This window comes from Durio zibethinus, chromosome 15, assembly GCF_047325235.1.
Source record: "Durio zibethinus cultivar Kanyao isolate XHJ-2024 chromosome 15, ASM4732523v1, whole genome shotgun sequence".
NCBI lineage: Eukaryota > Viridiplantae > Streptophyta > Magnoliopsida > Malvales > Malvaceae > Durio > Durio zibethinus.
In genome coordinates, this window is record NC_143176.1 from 16,210,818 (window position 1) to 16,233,324 (window position 22,507).

Here is a 22,507-nt window from a genome sequence, read left to right on the forward strand (position 1 = left end):
TAATTAGTATAATAACATTCAAATATTGTAAATACATTAACCAAATAAAAAATTAAAATGTATGAAATGGATAACTACATACATTTTGTTGGCTCTCAATTGATGAAGAAAATTTTTCACATTGGTCACTAACGTACTCAACAACCTACTGAATAATATCATACAATTTTTAACACTTCATTGTATGCTTATTTTTTGTTTAAAAATTTTAATATTTACTAAATATAATACTTGAGTTGATGGAGCACCAAGATCATTTTCTGAAAATTATTATTGCACAAAATTCATAAGATGATCAAATCGATCATGCAACTGCTGAAATTTTGCACGCTCTAGCTCCATTCTAGTATGTTCTTCTTTAATTTTGGCACGCTCCTATTCTCTTTCTGCTTTCATTTGCTGAAAATATTATTGCATAGTTTGCAACTCCCCTCTCAATATTAAAATATCTCGCGAAGACTGATTTGCTGATAGTATAAATTACGGAGAGTTATGTCCATAATAGGCAGATGGTGTTGGACCCAATCCAAGCCTTGGCCCCGTCCATGCCTTTACTTCTATGAATGTCCAATTTTCCATTTCTTGCATGTTGAAAGAACCTTCAGATGCTACTTCAATCTCAGCAGCCATTTTCTCTTTCGCTCTCCTGTGAATTTTTCAATACAACAATCAAGTTTAATGAATAATTGATTATATGTTAAAAACAGTTAATATTTACTTTATGTTAAAATAGATGATACAAATTATCATAATTTCTTGTGTTTCGATATTCATGTAAGATCCATCTTTTTTTTGTGTGTTACGTGAAAAAGTTTCACACATCCAATTGTACCGCCCATCTCATTCTCCTATACAAAAATATATAAAATACAAAAATATATGTTATTTGATAGGATACATATCAACCATAACTTATTTATGCATATCAATCCTGTCAATCAAGTATTAAAATTTCGAATAACTTTAATCTCTTTTATTTATATTTTGGCCTTGTAACAACACAATAGTCTTAAATATAGGCAAAGAATAAATGCATTTTGGGCTTTCACACATATCAATCATGGAAACCATATTCAATTATTTTCTCCCGGTTTAATATGAAGGATTGAAGTCATTCAATATGTTGAAAGGCATCCAAAATTTGTTTGTATATTTGCCTTTTATATGCAAAAATATTCCAAAACAAAGATAACTAACAACTTTTTCTCCCATATTAACCATAGAAACCAATTTCAATCAATCGGATAAGCTTAATATCAAGTATTGAAGGTATCAAAACTATTAAAAATCAACAATAACAACAACCAGATAATAAAGGCATAAATATACGTAAACAGTAACCTTTCATACATATCATCGTGTAACTAAGTTCAAAAATTTTGATAAGTTTAATATCATGTATTGAAACAATCAAATCTATTAAAACAGAACAATAAATGTTAATTTTCATATTTACCTTTCAACGGCAGAAAAAGTTCATTAATTGGAATAAGTTAATTATCATAAACTTATGATTTCTTTTTGCTTTCTTGCAAAACTTTTTTATCCACTTGTGTGGCTATATTTTTGTTGCTTTCTGCTACCAATCCCAATCTATTCTCTTTCTTGTTATAAAAAATAATTGCCTATATGATAGAAATACAAATATTACCAACTTAAACCATCAAACACTTTCATCATTTCATTCTATTATACAAAGTTATAAACTACTACCTCTTTTTTTGTTGAGAACCAAAATCTAACAAGTTGTTCATATTGCCACCTAATCATATTACGAGGTAGATTTTGCATCATCGCCTCTATAGTACTATTTCGATCAAAATACTTATTCTTCAAACTATGCTTATAATCTTTCCATTTCTTTCCCAAGGACTTAAGCACATATGAAGTTTGTATTTCAAGTACAAATCTTGACTGTAATAATACAATAAGAAAAATTTGAATAAGTAAACAAAATGTAAAATAAAAAATTTAAATATATCTAATTAATTATACTAATACCTCAATAAAGTTTAACGCATCGACCTTAACTTCTTCTGGAATATTATGCCATGTTTCATAATGAATAGGCAATTTCATTCCATTACGGGCTAGCATGCCTAGAAATCCAGCCAATAGTTGAGCCTCTTCACCAATTGGTTCCCTATCAGAGTTTGTAGACACTACAATATGCTCATTAGGAGGTAGTGCTAACAATTCCTTCAAAGTTGTCCGACCTTTGGTCCTTCGTTGACCATTGTTATCAACTACAACAAATATATAATATATTTGTAAAATCACAATACTTTTATGATTATACTCGAATTCTAAAATTGAAGTATATCATACCTGCATTCGAGTTTAAAGTATAATCAATTGATGGGGTACTATCTAAACCTGGACCTCCCTTATTGCCTGATCCAATATTAGTTGAAAGGTTAGAAGTGACGGGTTAGATCCGACAGTACGTTCATTTTCCTCCAAAAGATTCAGTCCATAGCCAATATCTATAGGTGTCGCAGACGGTCTGAACTAATATCTCTGATATATTTTCCTTTCAAAGCTTACCCATATCATAAAAGCGAATATAGAAAAAATTTTAGTTCAGAAGATATATAAAGACATTTTCAATTTAAGAAATCAAAACCTATAATATACAAAGAACATATCGATTTAATTAAATCAAAATATAATGTATGATTTAGAAGACAATCATTAAACAATAGTGAATGTGACATTATTTACATACTATTATTTACTACATTATGTCTTAAACACTTGAATTACAAATTATAGGTGCATAGAATCATGGTTCGTAAATGTCTTTAGTAACATCTTCACGGACCCACTGAGCATTGGTACTGGAGATATTCTCATCCAAGTTTTGTTCAGCAAAAGGATAACATTCAGTTCCACGTTCAACATCATCTTTGGTATCTAACCCCATATCAAATAAGTCTCTAGGTATGTTTCGAGGAACAACAAACCAACCCAATTCTTTTGGATCTTTAGAGTAAAATACTTGTTTGACTTGAGATGAAAATACATAAGGTTCATCGATGAAGTGTTGTCCTGTGTGAATTAATCGAGAAAAATTAACAAGTGTAAATCTATATTGATCTTTTTTAAGACCCCTTTCACTATTCACATCTACCCAATCACACCGAAATAAGATAATTTTTCACTTACCATAATAATCCAACTCAATGATGTCATTAATCATGCCATAATAGTCAACATTTCCTTTTAAAGGGTTTGTGTCCCTAGCATTAGCATTATTAATAGTTGATGAAGTCACAACAACTCTTGAATTTTATGTACTTCTAAATCTCTCATGGGATTTGATGTGGAATCTAAATCCATTGATGATGAAACATTTGTATCGTTTCACAATCTGGTTCAGACTACGTTAGAGACACTTCACCTCTTCACTAACAAGTCTTCCACTCCAAACCTATAGAAGTGAAATAAATATATATATGTTATTAATGTTATTTTTACCGTAAGCATTCTATGTAGATAAAAAATAATGGGAAGTATGGCATTACTTACAGTTGCTCCTAACCATTCACGAAAGTTTTCAGTGAATAACTTATCAACTGCTCGAGGGTTTGATCATCGATAATGTGTAGAATCTCTCAAATTATTTCTATACTCACTATAAAGCATCATGATAAAGTATTAACACAAAAAAGCCACAATAAATAATGCCTACTTTAATGTATAATTTGCTTGCTAAACAACTTAAATGCGAAAAGATTCAATTGATTCATGATGAAAAAGAACATATCGATGTGCTTGTACCCAAGATTCATCATCTAACTCCATCAATTCAGCTTTGCCTATGGGTTGTCCAAAACTTTGAAAAAGATAATTGTAGGCCGAGTCTGTATACTGCATTCCAACATTTCTCAAAGGTCTATTAAATCTTGTTTCAACATCTTCCAAATAACGACAACAAAATGTCATACACTCTTTTGCTAAATATCTTTCAGCAATAGAAACTTCTGGTTAGCGTTTGTTACGACAACAAGACTTTAACCTCCCTAAAAACCTATAGCATAAAACATTAGTCATATGTTATTTTAAGTAGATTGACTTGATAATCAATAAAAGTGTAATCAATATATTAACAAATAATACCTTTCAATAGGATGCATCCATCGATAATAAATCGGCCCATTGACCTTTGCTTCATATGGAAGGTAGATAACCAAATGCATCATAATAGTGAAAAAGTTTGAAGAAAAGATCTTCTCTAAATGGCATAAAGTAATCGTGGCTCGATCTTGAACTTTGTCAAGCTATTCCACATTCATACATTTCTAACATAGAGATTTAAATATGTTACTCAATTCAATTACCACATAAGTCACTTGCTTTGACATTGATGAGCATAAAGTAATTGAAAGTAAGTCCTGCATCAAAATGTGATAATCATGTGACTTCAATGATGACAGTTTTCACTCTTTCATATTCACACATCTTGATATATTTAACGCATAGCCATCCGGAACTTTGACATTTTTTAAAACCTTGCAAAACACATCTTTTTTTGCTTTAGAAATCTCAAAACAAGCAGCAGGTAATCAATATTTGTCATTAGAAAACAACATCATATGGAGATCTGGGCGAATCCCCATATCAACTAGGTCAAGCTGACTCTTTAAGTCATCATTGGATCTTCTATTCACATTGAGAATTATCCCGATAAAATTTTCGTAAATATTCTTCTCTATGTGCATCAAATCAAGGTTATGGCATAATAAATTATATTTCCAATAAAGTAACTCAAAAAAATATATTTCTTTTTTTCCATAACTCATACTCATTTGGGTTATCTACTTCATCATCCTCTTTATCACTTTGAACATCAAGATCACCAACTTCTTATGACTATCACCAACTTGCATAATATGAGGCAGACACCTTCAAAGATGTCCCTTACTCTTTTCCTTGATGGAGTTATTTTTTCATATGTGAAATTGATATCTTTTAACTTTGACAAGATAGTAGACCCACTAATGTGTAAAGGTGATCTTCTCAACTCTTCAGTTTCATCAAAATGATGTTTTTGGAATCTAAATCGATGATTATCATCTAACCAATGACGATGTCCCATATAACAGAACTTTCTACCATTATGTAACCACGTCGAATATGTCTATGCAGCACAACATGGACAAGTATAACGACTTTTTGTACTCCAACCAGATAAATTCATATAAGCAGGAAAATCGTTAATAGCTTATAATAAAACAGCACGTATATTAAAGTTCTCTGCATTTGATGCATCATAGGTCTTAACTCCTTCCCATAATTGCTTTAACTCTTTAATAAGAGGTTGTAAGTAGATGTCTATATCATTACCCGAACCTTTTTCCCCAGGAATTATCATATACAATATAAATGATTGTTGCTTCATAGCAATCCATGGTGGTAAATTGTAAGGAATCAATACAATTGGCCAAGTGAAGTACTCATCATTTAGAATGGGTTAAATCCATCAGATGCCAGTCCAAGCATAACATTTCGAAGATCAGATGTAAAGTCTGAAAACCTAGAATGAAATGACTTTCATGCCAAAGAATCTACAGGATGCCTCAATGATCCATCATCCGTCTGTTTCTCGTTATGCCACCTCATTAAATTTGTAGTTTTGGAAGATATGTAGAGTCGTTACAGTTTGGTATTAATGAAAAATAGCGTAAAACCTTAACAGGCTTCTTTTTGACACATACCTCATCACCATCATCATTCAACCTTTGATCGAGATTTTTGTCGACCCAACGAGAAATACCACACAAATGATAAGATTCTTGATTTTTTCTATCCTTCCAATACAACATGCAATCATTAGGACAACTATGAATTTTTTTCATATTCGAGACCTAAATCCTTGATTATCTTCTTTGATTCCTTATAAGATTCAGGGATTTTTATAAAAGGAAACATTTTTGTCATAAACTATAATAATAAATTCAGAGAGTTTTCCGTCCATCCACATAGGCATTTCAAGTGAAAAAGATAAACACAAAAAGAAAACCTTGAATGCTTCGATCCTTCAAAAAGTTTTTCATTCATCTCCTCAAGCAACCTATAAAACTTTTATGCTTCTCCTCTAGGTTGTTGGCCACGTACACCTATCTCAGGTTCACCAAATTCATACATTTTAATATTGGACTAATTAAATCTTTCATTTTCGTGAGAAAGATTATGAAAATTTTGGTTATGATGTTCAAAGCATATTACAACATGCCTTCAATGTCATTTGCTATAAAGGGATCATGTTGGTGATAGAGACCCTTTGATGTTGAAGAAACTATAGTGGAAGACCTTAATAGTACAGAGTCTTAATGAAAATACCAATTAACACATCCCGATAGGAATCTAATACAAATTAAATGCTCATAAACAACTTGACGCATTTGTCACTCGATATTAGCATATTTCACATATGGGCATAATATCATATTATCTTCACTTGTATTCTCAAATGCAAAATTAAGAAAATTTTCCACTTGATCTCTATACTCTTTACTTAATCTACACTTTTACATCCAACTCTTATCCATTTATTAGTTGCTACAAAATCAGACCAAATGTATAGAAATAATTAATATGAAAACGAACATGTACAATTGCATAGTTTACTATGTTTTAAACAAAAGATAATAATAAGAACAGTACTTACATAAAACGATAACTCTTTGGTGTAAAGTAATTTATCAGCTACCAGATATTATAATTGTTAAAACTCTACTGCTAACGTAGATAGTACCCAAAAGTATATGGTATTGGGGTTGACATAAGGTGAAATAAGGTGGATTTTGTAGAAAATTTTTTTCATGAAAAAGAAAATCGTGATTTGCAAGAGTTGAAGGAATAGTCAAACTAAGTAAAGCCAAAGGCAATAAGTTATTAATAGTCAAAATAGGGTTCTAAAAGACAATGCTTGAATACTAAAAGTGGTAGGAAAGGGAAAGTAAATTGTACTTAGTCTGGAAAGATATAATAATGAAGATGAAGCTTGAAGTTGGTGATTGGATGCGCTAAGTTTGGGAAGATTTTTATCGGACAGGATTATGGAATGTGTTTACTAACAAAAAATGCCAACAATAATTGCCTCCTAAATATTTTTTTAATATATTGTAGGCACTTTGAACATATCATCACAAAAATTCTAATACTATTATTAAAGGCATATATCCAAAAAAGACACCTTTAATAAATCATATCACAGTTTGTAGTTAATTATTGAAGGCGATTGTAGAAAACAACACATTCAATAATTTCAATAAAAAAATTTTCGCTGATTATTGAAGGCGTCTTTTATTATGACACACCTTCAACATACCACGATGGTAGTTGAAGGCATTTATTTGAATAGGCGCCTTCAATATACCTTTAAACTTAGTAATCAATTACAAAAGGCATTTGTTAGAAACAGATGACTTTAAAATTTTCTCGCTAAATATTTTGAGAAGTATTAAAGGCTCTTCTATTGTAAAATGCCTTATATATACCGCTACACATATTGTAACAGTATTATTGAAGGTGTATATTTAAGATAGACACCTTTAATAATTTCTATCACAATTTGTATATAATTACTGAAGGCGATTTCAGATAATAACGACTTCAATAATTTTTCTAATAAAAGTTTCCAGGATTATTAAAGGCGTCTTTTATTATAAGCCTCCTTCGATATACCACGATGGTAATCGAAGGCGAGTATTAGAAAAAGTGCCTTCAATTACTGAAGGCATTTGTTAATAACAGACGCTTTCAAAATTTTTTCACTAAATATTTTGAGAATTATTGAAGGCGTCTTCTATTGTAAAATACTTTCTATATACCGCTACACATATTGTAACACTGTTATTGAAGACATATATTTAAGATAGACACCTTTAATAATTCCTATCACAGTTTGTATATAATTACTGAATGCAGTTTCAGATAACAACGTCTTTAATAATTTCCCTAATAAAAGTTTTCAAGATTATTAAAGACGTCTTTTATTATAAGCCACATTTGATATACCATGATGGTAATTGAAGGCGAGTATTAGAAAAGGCACCTTCAATTACTGAAGGCGTTTGTTAATAATAGATGCCTTTAAAATTTTCTCACTAAATATTTTAAGAATTATTAATGATGTCTTCTACTGTAAAATATCTTCTATATACTGCTACACAAATTGTAACACTGTTATTAAATGTGTATATTTAAAATAGACGCCTTTAATAATTTTTATCACAGTTTGTATATAATTACTGAAGATGATTTCAGATAACAACGCCTTCAATATTTTCTCAACAGAATTTTTTTGAATTATTAAAGGCATCTTTTATGATAAGTCACCTTCAATAATTTGTTATAAACTTTGGAAATTCATACTTATTGAAGGCGGTTTTTTTTCTAAAAATGCCTTCTATAATTTTTAAAATTTAGAAAAGGTGTTTTTTATAAAAATCGCCTTTAATAAGTTGGGTACACAATTTTAAAGGCTTATAATTAAGGGCATCTTTTTTGAAAGAAACGCCTTTTATAATCTCTAATAAAATTTTCAAGTGATTATTGAAGGCATTGTTCCATGGAAATGCCTTTATTAATTAATTTTATATTCATTTTCCTGCCTTGAACATAAGAAGTTACAGAGTCCTAGTACACAGAACGATTAAAAGCTACATTATTCTACCAAACAAACCAAACCCTTAAACACATTTTTACTAGACTATCGCTTTCTTTCTCCAATTTCTCACCTCTAACCTTCAACAAATCATCGCTGCAAACCTCTGTTTTAAGTTGGTAAATCATTTTTTTTAGTTTACTGTATTATTTACACCGTTAATAGAGAATTTTTATTTTTTCAGTTCCTTAATATTGGCATATGCATTTATATATTTTCATTAATATTGGCAAGTATGCTATTTCTATGTAGTACACATTCTTTTAAGTTATGGTTTGCTAAACCTTGTTGACTGATATTGTATTACGGAATGATATTGTATGATATTAGAGGTCTGAATAATATTCCATGCTGAATGGTTTGCTGAACTTGTTGTCTGATATTATTTTGCTGAATAGGTTTAAATGAGGGCTGAATGGTGTTTCTGAATGGTTTGCTGAAGGGTGTGTATGAGCATATTGCTGAAGGATGTGTATGGGCATATTGCTGAATGGTGTGTTAAATGATGTTTCTGTTCTCAGTATGGTATTGGTTGTATTAAATTAAGTACAATGATCAATTTAGAGGGTCATATTATGTAATTCGTATAATTATGATCAATATTACAGGTAATATGAACTCCGAACAACATCATTCTCTTTCTAATAAATATGTAAAAGAAAGAAGTGTAGGCCAAAAAAGAAAAGAAAGGGGCCCAAATAAACAAATCAAACTGACTAACAGTAAAATTCATGTTGACTTCAATCAAAGTGGGCAGTCTGTGTCGGAATGAGTTGCCAAGATGGCTACTCATATTAGAGCCATCATTCGTAGGAAGATTTCAATTACGTACACCAATTGATGACGAGTTCCTGATGATCTAACGGATGAGATATGACAGTCTGTTGTGGTATGTTTATGCAACTATCTCATTAACTTTGTTATATGGTCATTTAAATGAAATTCGATGTGTTGATACTATTAGTGTTAACTTATTTAGGAACGGTTCGACATCCCAATTAAGTGTAAAATGATTGTGTTGCAATCTACTGAGAAAGTTTTCAAAGACTTTAAAAGCAGATTGACAACCCAATATATTTTACCGATGGCTGGTAAAGGTGATGTTTTGGTTGTTTCACCTACGACATATGTAGATGTTATAAGTGTGAAAGATTGGAAAAATTTTGTTCAATATCGGCTTTCAGAAGATTTTTCAGTATGCAAACCCATTACCAAATTAAACCAAGTTTATAAGTCTTCATGCAATATAGCCTTTGATTTTCATATGTGATTAACGTAATTTTTTGATTTTGTAAAAAATCAAAGAACAACATCGGGATATTCGGGCCAAAAGCAATATCACCATCGAACAACAAGAAAAGGATATACAACTGTGACGTATGAGCTTGTATGTCTTCGCACACTTGTTTTATACTCATTAATGAATATTTATGAACATTAATTTCATATATTCTGATTCTTTTATTGTGGTAATTTAATAAGAATTAGTGAGCTCAAACACAAAAGTTTTCAGATGGGATGTTTGAAAACAAGGACATCTACGGAATGATGGATCATTCGTAGATAACGCAACTGAGAAACTGGCAAAAAAGATTATATGTATAACTATTTTTTTGCTATAATGTATGATTGGCAATGTGGTTGTATGCATGAGTGTATACTAGTTTGTGTAGATTTGTTCTAATAGCCTAACTTATTATTGTCTTTCAGGATGATTATGCTACCAAAGTAAAATCTGATGAACTGGTAACTTAGTATGGCGAAGTTCCTTTGTCTTTAGCATTAGGCGCTAAAGAAAGGCCTGGTCAGGTTCGTGGGGTTGGTAAATTTGTCTTGCCATCAACGTATTTTGGTATACAAGCAAAAACCCCATGAATGAGAAATGCACAATATGAAGCAATAATTTCGCAACAACATCAAAAAATTAATGACTAGAAGCAACGCCTCAATGACCAATAGCAAAGACTCGCTGTTTTGGAGTCCATGTTAGCAGCAATGCAGCAGGTAATGCCAGTACCCCAACCTGATAGCATCATCCCTATGCGAGAAGCTATTGATGCAAGTAACAAAGCGATCCCATCATTCGTTACCACCCAAGAAGTAAGATTTTTGTTATAATTTGAATATTAATTTGAATATAATATTGAGTGATTTAGTTTTAATACTTATAGATAAGTTTAATATTGTGGAGGATCTTCAGCCTCAACGTCTGACCCTTGCCTAGGCTTCCATTGATCAGTTAACAACATATTCATTGGATAAACATACCGGCAAAAACTTCATATCCATTGAGGCTGAGGAAGACTTATTTGATAAACAATCATTTTCTTTCATTAGTGTGGATGAGGTGAAAAAATTTTGTGAAATGGATGAATTATTAGCTGCTGAAATCGTTACTTATATGAGGTAAGCTTATAAATACAAATATGCACATTCAATATGTAGTAAGTTAGTATTAGGGTGTAATACTAACCACCAGTGTTGATTATTATCGTGTAGCTTCTTATATAGAAAGCTGAAAGGGAGACAGTTGACGAACATATTTCGATTCATTAACCCCAACTTCATTAGTGAGCAGAATGGCACAATCATGTATCATGCTAATCATGTGATCCAATGCATTAAAAGATCGGTTGATTATTATTTGCTCCCGTATAATGCGTAGTAAGTTATATTCAAACCTTAATTACTCCAATTTGCTCCATTCTATGATCTGGTACTTATTCTGAGTATATCATTGTTATTATTTTGCAGTTGTCATTGGGTGCTTATTGTGATTGACACAAAATCCTTAACGCCATACCTTTTTAATTCAGTTAACGGGGATGCCTAACCCTGATATTGAAACTTTTATAAAGAGGTATTACATACTTTATTATATTATATATGTTTTGTTTCTTCATATTGTAAATTTTATTTAGGTTCCCACTAATTTTTTTTCTTTTCAATGTAGGGATAAAGAAACCGAAATAGGTGTCATTACCGATAAATGTCAAATTTATTCTTTTAATGCTGAGTTTGTGTAGATAACTATTTTTTAAACCGACTCAATTTAATTTTCAGGTTCCTCGTCAATTCAGTAATACTGAATGTGAACATTATGTCCTTTGTTTTATGTGGGAGATTGTGTTACATGATTTTATGACCACACCATTCAAGGTTAGTATAAATTTCATAAACTCGTTATATATTCAAAAAAATAAAATGGTACATTATGTTCTCATTTCTTAACATTAACGTCTGATTTTTTTTTAGTGGGAGGGTAAAGAAAGCTTCACAGAAAAGAAGCTGGATGAAGTCCATAAAGAGTGGTGTGATTATATATTGTCATTTATCAATGTTGATAAACCTTTAGGTTAGACATTGTTGGTTGATTGTAAATATATATGGAACAAATTGTTATAATGTTATTAACATGCAATGTTGAATGGAAACTTTAAGTTTGTACATTAGGGCCGGGTATTGGTTTAATATTATTGATATACTTAATATGAATACACTATGTGTAATTATTAAATTACTGAGTACGATTATTTCATAAAAGTATATTAATATGACAACGTTATCAGTTTTAATTTTGGATGTGTGGTAAATTTTTTGGAATACAACAATGTTCATTATGCAAATTCCAAAATGTAATTCATAATATCAGATATATAAACCAAATATTTTCTGGGCATAAATATACAACTAACAGCAAACATTTTTCTGGGCATAAACGTACAATTGACTTCACATATCAATTATGTTTATTTGATGCAATTAATGAATGTGTTTTTAGCAAGAAAACCCCTTCATTCACCCCTACGAAAAACATTGAAGGCATTTTTTACTAAAATCGCCTTCAATAATACCAACTAAAAATAAATTGAATGGATTATGAACGGCGTTTTCCTACAGGTAACACCTTCAATAATCCCAACAAAAAGTTATGAAGGCATTTTTGGATATAGCCACATTCAATAATCCGATCATTAAATATTATCCCTATGAATATTAAAGGCGTTTTGAGCCAAAAATACCTTCAATAATACCAACTAAAAATAAATTGAATGGATTATGAACGGCATTTTCCTATAGGTAACACCTTCAATAATCTCAACAAAACGTTATGAAGGCATTTTTGGATATAGCCATCTTTAATAATCCGACCATTAAATATTATCCCTACGAATATTAAAAGCGTTTTGAGCCGAAAATGCCTTCAACCATCCCATCCAAGCTTTGTCTATGGAATATTGAAGGCGTTTATTAGAAAATCGTTTTTAAAAATTCAAAACAAATTTACTAGATTATAGAAGGCGAGTCAACCAAAAATGCTTTCAATAATCGACCCCATATTTTTCTTATCGATTATTAAAAGTGTCTCTTAACGAAAAACACCTTCAATATTCTATGATAAATTTTTTAAAGCAATTGGTGAAAGCGTTTATGCCAAGAAACACCTAGAATAATCAATAACAAATATTATGTGCCTAAACCCAAAAAAAACCTGAAGGACAGATCGAACCAACAATCTTATGGTAATTAAACATCCGTACGATCCTAACAATTTGATAAGCTTAATATTAGTTGAGTTTTTGAAGAAAATAAATTTAATAAAACTAGAAAAAATTTTGACCTAAATTAACGTCATTTCTTGTAGACAACACCTTCCTTAATCTCATACAATTTTTTATGACGTGATTATTAAAGGCATTGTCTGCCAAAAAAATACGTTACCTATTCACCGAAACTTTTAATAAAAAATATTCAAGTCGATTTAGTCGAGAAACACCTCTAATATCAAGTCTTCGATGGCGTTTATAAGTAACAACGCCACTATTTGAATATTTAGTGGCGTTTGGATAATAAATGCCTGAAGTTTTGTAAAAACACGGAAGCTAACAACGTTTGTAACTGAAATACCACTACAAAACTGCTGCTAATACGCCATTTTGCTGTAGTGACTGAATGAACAAATATTTAATTGTGATATTTTTTAATTAATTTTTTTTCATATTATATCCCTCATGTTGCTTTTTTATTAAATAGTTACATGCCAAAATAATATTACGTGCTTAATTTATTCATTTTGTTATATATATATATATATATATGTATTTACATAATAACATCATAAGTTTTGTTTCTATATGTTGCATCAAAAAATATTTTTTCTATTGGTAATAGATTCAATATATTTTGAGAAAAATAAAAATAATTTATTATTATAAAATATTTTTTCGAGTGAATATTTGATAATATTGATTTTTTAGGGGTATATTAGTCTTTAAATGAGGTTTTTAATAAAATAACTAACGGATTACTAATAGAAGGATCACTAGTCCTATAAAATTGAGAAGTGTATGGTGGGTTCTTCATTTTTTAAACTAATGGATTTGTGTTGAATTGTACTCAAAATTGAAGCATTTGTATAGAATTTATCTTTTAGATTATTTTTTGATTAAAAAATAAAACGATCATTATACAATATGAAATATGTAAAATAATTATTATTTAATATTGGACACATGCCAATAAATAAATTGCTTAAGGGATAATTTTAATATATAACTAGTGTATGGTTCCCAGTATGTTGGGAATTAAATATTTTTATTTTAAAATAGAAATTATTTAATTTTTTATTTTAATATAAATTATAATTATCTAGCTTACTTGATCATTTAGTTTTGACTATTTTTAATAAAATGTCATATGTCAAATTTTATAAAGCAATGGTAAGAGTATTTTAGTAATTTAATATATGATGAATTTTATAATATGTTAAAATTTAATACATAATTTAATAGGAGCATTATAGTAATTTTGAAACAAAATGCCATATGTCAACTTCCTATAAAGCACTTAAGAGGGCATTTACGTAATTATGATATAAGGGATATTAGAGTAATTTTGGTCAATTATGGTAAGAGGGACATTTTTGTAAGTATGCTATAAAAGGTATTATAGTAATTTTAGCTAATTATAGTAGGGGAGATATTCTCATAATTATGGTAAAAGGACATTATAGTAATTTTGATCAATTATAGTAGGAGGGGTATATCTATAATTATAATATGAGGATATTATAATAATTTTGATTAATTATAAAATAGGGGTATTTTTGTAATTATAGTAAAAAAACATTATAATAAATTTGTATATATGTCAACATCATATCAAATAAACAAATGGGCATTATGTTAATTTCTATGAAAATTGTTTTAATATATGTCATTTAACATTTAATAATTATGGTTTGAGGGTATTATAGTAAATAATTATAAAAAAAAGTATTTTCGTATTTAGGATATGAGAGCATAATAATATTCAATTTGATTACATGCCAATTTCTTATCAAACAATAAAAAAAGATATTTTGAAAATTTCCTAAGAGAATTTTTTCGTATATTGTATAGATAAGTATATAAAATATAAATTTTGTATCTTTTTAAAAACCTATTTAAGAAATAAAAATAAAAAACGTACTTAAAAAAATTAAGCAAAAAAAAAAAAATGGACACATGTTGGCAACCAATTCTTTAGGGGATTGTTTTTAGTATATACTAATATGTGACTCCCATTACATTAGGATTAAATATCTATTATTTTAAAATATAAATTTATTGAATTTTTTACTTTAATAAAAATTATATTTATCCAACTCATTTGATCATTTAATTTTGATTTTTTTTAATAAAATGTCACATATCAAATTGTATAAAGCAATAACAAAGGCATCTTAGTAATTTAATATGGTTAATTTTATATTATGTTAAAATTTAATACATAATTAATAAGGGTATTATAGTAATTTTGAAATGAAAAGTCACATGTCAACTTCCTATGAAACATTCATAATGGTATTTATGTAATTAAGATATGAAGAGCATTTTCGTAATTATAGTATAAGGGGATATTATAATAATTTTGATAAATTATGGTAAGAAGGATATTTTCATAATTATGATAGGATGACATTATAGTAATTTTGACTAGTTATGGCAGGAGGGACATTTATGTAATTATAATAAAAGTGCGTTAATTTTGACTAATTATGACAAGGTTATTTCTATAATTATAATAAAAAGATATTATAATAAATTTAAATACGTGTAAATGTCATATCAAATAAACAAATGGGCTTTATAGTAATTTTTAGAAGAATTATTTTAACATATGTTATTTAACGTTTAATATGTAATTTAATAAGGGATTGTAGTAAATTTCAAACAAAATTTCACATGTCAAATTTTTATAAAGAATTTGCAAGAATATTTTAGTAATTTAATAAGTAGTTAATTTTATATTATACTAAATTTTCATATGTAATTTAATATATGTATTATAATAATTTTGAAATAAAATGTCACATATCAACTTTTTATAAAGTACTCATGAGGACATTTTTGTAACTATAATATAAGAGGTATTATAATAATTTTTACGACATTTTCATAATTATGATATGAAGGGTGCAGTAATTTTAGTCGATTATAATAGAAAAGGTTTATTTGTAATTATTATAAGAGGATATTATAATAATTTTAATTAATTATAAAAAAATATTTTCGTAATTATAATAAAAAGATATTGTAGTAAATTAAGACACTTGTTGACATGATTTTAAATAAACAAAGAGTTATTACAATATTTTCAAGAAGATCGTTTTAATATGTGTTATTGATTTTGAAACAAAATGCATATGTCAACTTCTTATTAAATCCTCATAAAGGTATTTTTATAATTATAGTAAGAAAATATTATAATAATTTTGATCAATTATAATAAAGTTTTTTCATAATTATGATAGGAGAATTATTATAGTAATTTTAATCAATTATAAGATGAAAATATATTCGTAATTATGGTAAGAAGGTATTATAATAATTTTTAATAATTATAAGAAGATTGATACTTTGTAACTATAGTATGAGAGTATTATAATAAACAATTATAAGAGAAAGATATTTACATAATTATAATATGAGAACATAATAGTAAATTTAAATACATGTCAAATTCTTATAAAATAAGAAGAAATGTATTATAGTAATTTAATTGGAGATATTTTGTAAATAATTATAAGAATATGAGTATTTTTGTAATTATGATATAAAAACATAATAATAAATTTGGACACATGTTAAATTTTTATCAAATATGAGGAGGAATATTATAGTAATTTAATTAGAGATTTTTAGTAATTATAGTATAGATATACTATAAATGTAAAAAAGAAATTAAATGAAAATGAGGATAAGTCATAATGACAAAAACTAATTTTTTTAAATATAATCATGAGTATCATCATGGTTTGTATGAATTTAATATCTTCCCCGATTAATTTTGAAAACGTTTTTTTTTCGTCCAATTGATTTAATAATTTCACTGTCGAAATGCTTGTAACAAAAATCAAATCCTAATTAAAACAATTACAAAAACAATTTAATTTCATTAGTCAAACAATCAACATCAATGTCAAAGTATCATTGGGCCACCTTCCCCATTTTTAGGGAAATAAACAAGTATAAAATGGATTTCCTGACTTTATAATGTGAAATCAAGAATATTTTACCTTCGCAAATTGACTGTGATGAATAATTTGATTGACTTTGTTACAAATTTAATAATATTTTTTAATACTAATATCTTTGTTGTTTTCTTTAAGTACTTTATTATATCCCATAAAAAGATACAAACAGCTCACCTGCTCACATATGAAATTAAGCTGCTGGATTTAGGTGGAGGAAATAACCAATTCAAAATAAAATTTTTATTTTTAATTATTGAGTATTTATTTTTTTAATTAAAATTTACTAAAATAATATTCTTTAATTATTTAATAAAGGCATGTAATACGTGATAATGCTTTCTATGGTTTTGAATTTTTACGAATTTAGTTTTTTTTCATAAGAAGTGATAATTACATCTACCAAAGAAATTTTGAAGACCGTAATTGTCCAACAATTTATCTGCCGACCATATGAATCTAACCAACTGCTTGACACGTGGGTCGCGAATTGCACTTTACGTGCCGATTCGATAAACCAAACCCCCCAATCCAAGCTTCCAAAATGTTCATGGATGTGACTTTGTTTAGTCATCGTGTGTATTTTTTTTTTTTTTAATTTGAAAATTGCTTAGTCATCACTATCGTTGTAAAGAATAATCTTAAGCCGCAAGTACATTGGGCTATTCGTTTGATTCGTAGATTTTGTTTAATTCGAGTTGAATTTCGAATAAATATTTTTGAGTTTGACCTGTTTGAAGCAATAAGCATCAAAATTTAAGTTCAAGTCGATTGCAATCAGTGCTCAGAATATAGCGGACGTTTTAAATTTTTTTAAGTTAAAGTCTTATTATTAAAATTTACTAAAAATTTAGCCAGGACAAAAAAAAATCTTATTTAAATTTTTTAATATTTAATATGTTTTATATTTTAAAAAAAAATTTGATTCTAATTAATTATTTTTTGGATTTAGAAAAGTTGCTCAAAATATATTAAAAAAGAGTTAAAATATAAAAATAATTTATATATTATATATTTTTTATCAATTTAATTTTTTAAAAAATAAAACTTTTACTTTAGTACTTCAACATTCATTTCGTTATTCATTTTGGTACAAAAAATTAACGTCGTAAGTGAATTATTGATGTGTATAAACCTGCAATAAAATATTGACATAGCCAAAAGTCTTAATAATTTTAAAATTTTTTTAAAAAGCTTAAATATTTTAAAATTTTATAAAAAATTCAAATATTGTAATATTTTTAAAAAATTTAAAAAATATGAGAACTTAAAATTTTCAAAAAACTCTCAAAATTTTAATAAAACACCACAAAAATTCAAAAAATGAAAATTTTGATCAAAATAAAATTTTCTTCAAATTCATTAAAATTCAACAAAACTTTAAAAATTTCAAAATAAAGTAAGTCTAAAATTTTTGAAAAGAGCTAAATTTAAAAAAAAAAAATTGTAATTTTTTTTTAAATTATGAAAATTTTTCAATTTTTTTGAATCTTACTATTTTAAATTTTTATATATTTTTTGAATTTTTTATTAAATTATCAAGATTTTTATTTTTTATTTTAAAGAACTTTTTAGTTATATAGATATTTTTTGTATAGTTCAAATTTTCAAATTTTTTTATTTCTAAGAATTTTTTAAAATTTTTAAGAATTGTTTTTAATAAATTTTCATATATTTTTAAAAAATCTAGATTTTTTTTTAATTTTCAAATATTTTCAAAAAATTTTGGATTTTTTAATTAAGTTTTTGTGAATATTTTTTATTTTAAGAAAATTTTATTTTTATTAATTTTTTAATTTTTTAATTTTTCAACAATTTTTGGATTTTTTATTAAAATTTTAAGATTTTTTGAATTTTTAAGTTTTTATATATTTTTTAATTTTCATAATTTCTAAAAATATTTCAAATTTTTTAATTTTTTTTATAATTTTTAATAAATTTTAGATTTTTTAAATTTTAAATTTTTTTTAAAAATTTTCTTTCAACGTGGACATGGCAATTAATGACATGTTTTTAATAAATGTTAGCATTTTACTGAATGTTTATACAATATCAATAAGTTGATTAATAACATTAATCCAAAATACTAAAGTGGAAGAAAAATAAAGATTCAAATATCAAACTAATAATTTTATTTATTTAGATAACAAATTGGCACATAATAGCACTGTAGCTTTTTTATATTTAACCCATAAAAAAATTTAATATAAATATGTACTATACTTATTCATCGTCATTAACTGGTAATAATAAACCCAAAAAACAAAATTTTCATTTTCGATTTTTCACAGTCTCCTCTTTCAAATTTTTCGATAAAGTATACTTCTTTTTCCATCCAAATCACTAAAATTTATTTTGTCCGATTAAAATCATTAAATTTCATTAAGTATTTCAAATTTAATCACTTAACAGATTTCATCTAATATATTTAAAAAACATAACATAACAACCATGTCAGCACCACATCAACCGCCACATAAGCTAATTCAACCACTCTAAATTACTACACAAAATTATTCATTTTTATTTTTTTCTTTCTCTCTCTCACCATCCTCCCTCAAATGAAATCTGATAACTACCATAACATTTTCAAACGATTGGACCACCATATCGACCACCATCAATGGAGCCAATAGAGCTAGAATTAGAAACTGCAAATAATGCCTTACTGTTGCTGGAAGAATCATTTTGAAAAAAGAAAACAGAATATTTTTCATCATCAAAGGCAATAACTCGTTTTGTATGGTAATAGCCCAAAGGAATCTAGGTGCTGATCCTTCTATTGCTGCCATCTTTGCTACGATTTTGATGATGGTGAGTAACACACAATTAGCCAATATGCAAGAAAGACTTCAATCCAAGATCATGGAAGCTAAGGATTCAATAATAAAAGCAACTCAAGAGACTCTAAAAAGCATGAAAGTCTTAAAACTCCACTCATCTGATAATTTGAGGGCAATAGCAATGTGCCAATTTTCACGGGAGTTTTGTCCTAATGCGGACGCGGTCCATGAAACGAAACTAAACTATAGAAGGAAGTTAGGTTAATAATTTCCAAGCCCTCGGGTGAATTATTGGTATGGGGCAACTCCAATACAGTTTAATACCCAACACTATCTTAAATGAATCGAAGGCCATGATTGCATAATTTTAGGAGTAAAACCGAACAAAAACAATGACCACCATTATTATGTCTTTATCCAAATATTGTATAAGCATGAAGTTATGGTAGTGGATTCCAGCAAATAATACCAACACCTTGAGTTTTTAAAGTAGATTAGAGCTTTTATCATGCAAAAGTAGTTTCAACTTTCAACTACATCTGTACATGTGTTTCTTTCTTGAAGAGATCAAATCTCTCTAAATTTGTAGCTTTTCTGTTTCGGGCTTCTTCAACTTAGGGAAACAAAGAGAAACTAGCTGAAGAAGTATCTATATACATGCTCAGCTATTCCTTTTTTGTTTTGGGCTTCACTAATTCTAGTGTCAGTGATCACATTTGGTGCATGCAATTTGTTGAAAACACCATTGGAATGGGACTTTCAGCTCTAGCAACTTTTAGTATTTTATAAGAGCCATGGTTACACATCACCCGTCTCCTTGCTCCCAAAAATACCAAATCTAAAAAACATTTACCCGTCATCTCTCTTATTTTTTCTTTTGCTTTTAAGTCTTAGTTTTAACCCAAAAAAAAAAAAAAAATCTATCCTCATCAATCCAAATCCCAACGCCATAATTTCCAATTGCAAGCTCAAACCTAAAGAAAAACAAGCAGTGTGAACGAGGTATGTGAACACCAAGCCACCAGCATCAACTTTTTTGCAGTCCCTTGGCCAATCAACATTCTTATTGTCCCCATCAAATAGTTAAATTTTTAAACATTTAACAACTAGCATATGATATCAAAACTTAGATCTAAAGAAAAACAGAGAGACAGAGATAGCTAATCGTCACTTGTGGGGGTAGAGATGGGAGCAGAGGACTGGGCATTGTGGAAGACGATGACCTACGTGGTGGTCCGATGGTTTGAAGCTGTTAGGGTGGTTATCGGATTTCATTCGAGAGAGTTTAATTAGCTAATGTGTCGCTTACATGGCAGCGATGTCATGTTTTTGTCAAATAAATTGGATGAAACTTGTTAAGCGATTAAATTTGCGATAATTATTGAAGTGTAGTGACCTTAATGAAACAAATTAAACTTTAGTGATTTAGTTTGGAAGAGAGGTATAGTTCAGTGACTAGGTGTGTAATTTACTCGACATTTTTTTTTTTAATCAAAATCCATCAGATTTCTTTAATTAAGCATTAAACTCTTTCTTTGTCGGATATTCCTTTTGCCACCCTAAACTAGTAAACGAAAAACCGAGGAATCCAGAAAAATTGTTACATTCATATGTGGGTTTGATCTAACAAAATTTTGTAGATTTTTTTTTTTAATTTTAGGATATTTGTAATTTTTATTATTTACATTTTAAATTATTTTTTGAATAAGATATAAAATGATATTTGTATAATATGAAATGAGTAAAATAGTCATTATTTAATATTGGAGGCATGTTAAAATTAAACCACTTAGGGGATAGTTTTTAATTTTAAGAAATTTTTAATTTTTATTATTTACATTTTAAATATTATTTTAATTAAGGGCTAAAATGGTCATTATATAACATGAAGGGGGTAAAATAGATATTGTATAAAATTAAACACATGTCAACAATTACACCGCTTAGGGAATAGTTTTTAATTTTAGGATTTTTTTTTATTATTTAAGTTTTAAAATATTTTTTGATTAAACGATAAAATGGTCGTTATACAATATGAAAGAGGTAAAATAGTCATTGTTTAATATTGGACATATGTTAATAAATAAACCACTTACGGGATAATTTTTAATTTTAGGATACCAATAATTTTTATTATTTATGCTTCAAATTAAGGTAAATTCTATCCAAATCCATCAATTTTGAATATAATTTAACATAAGCTCATTAGCTTGGAAAATGAACAATCCACCTTAAACTTCTTAGCTTTGTTAACATAATTTAAGCAATTACAAAACTACTCCTCGAACCTAAATTTATTGTATTTATATATATTATTATTTATTCTATATTTTTTGAGAAAATTTATTTTATATATCTATTGAATAGATAGTAACAAAAATTATTTTTATTTAACTTTTTAATTTGGGTTTACTTATTATAACTGATTTCAATTTTAAATTAATAGGTTTGTCATCATTATTATTTTAACAAATATGTTGATTTAACTTTAACATATGTATAAGTATTATAATAACTAAAACTGAATTGATAAAT

The 22,507-nt window shown here is 27.6% G+C and overlaps 1 pseudogene; it reads right to left on the reverse strand.

Moving 5' to 3' along the window:
• Positions 1-480: 480 nt before the first annotated feature.
• Positions 481-22,507, reverse strand: part of LOC149514717 (uncharacterized) — an 84,175-nt pseudogene continuing 62,148 nt past the window's right edge.